Source organism: Pongo abelii, chromosome 8, assembly GCF_028885655.2.
Source record: "Pongo abelii isolate AG06213 chromosome 8, NHGRI_mPonAbe1-v2.0_pri, whole genome shotgun sequence".
NCBI classification, from domain to species: Eukaryota; Metazoa; Chordata; class Mammalia; order Primates; family Hominidae; genus Pongo; species Pongo abelii.
The window spans coordinates 140,355,001-140,355,725 of NC_071993.2; positions in this window are offsets into that span (position 1 = coordinate 140,355,001).

Consider the following 725-nt stretch of genomic DNA (forward strand, 5'->3'; position numbering starts at 1 on the left):
GTTGCAAAGTGTGATGAGGAGTCAACAGAAACTCGGGCATAAAAATAATTCATCGTCAGATACAATCTGGGCAAAAACCAGATGGCTATGATGCGTCTAAGGAAAAATATTAGCACGAAGATCTCGGACTGTTAGAGAAGAATGTGTTTACGGATTCTTTAAGTGACTGACAATAGGTATCAAAACCATTTTGGCATTTAGCTTCCTAGATACATTTACAGGAGTGACTAACAATTTTATTTCAAAATGTGAGTATTTACATCACATCAGAAATGACATTATTTGCCATCATTTACATGTCTGGATTTTTAAAGAAACCTAGATGTTGACGTCAACATGTGTGAGTGGTTTGGCAGCTCTTCAAAATTGTTTTAGGGAAAACGAGAGCCAAGGCCCTGAAGACCCCTGCTCCACCCGCCTCAGCACGCAGCCCAGTCCAGCTGAGCGCCGACTGCGGGAGACCGAGTGAGAAGGACAAGGCCGATCCTGACAGCATCCGGGTGTGACAAGAGCCCGGCAACCCCCCTGGAGCAAGGTCTCAGGAGAAGCATCTGGGAGTCCTACCCTGGGCCCCTCACGGAGAAGGGAGGACGGGCAGGGTCTGGGCAGGGAGGGAGGAGCCAGGTTCCTCGCTCCAGCCAGGAGCCGCAGTTCAGGCTGTTGCCTCCAGCAGAGGGGAACGTCTGGTGGGAAAGGGCAGTGGGGTGGGGCAGAGGCCACGGAAG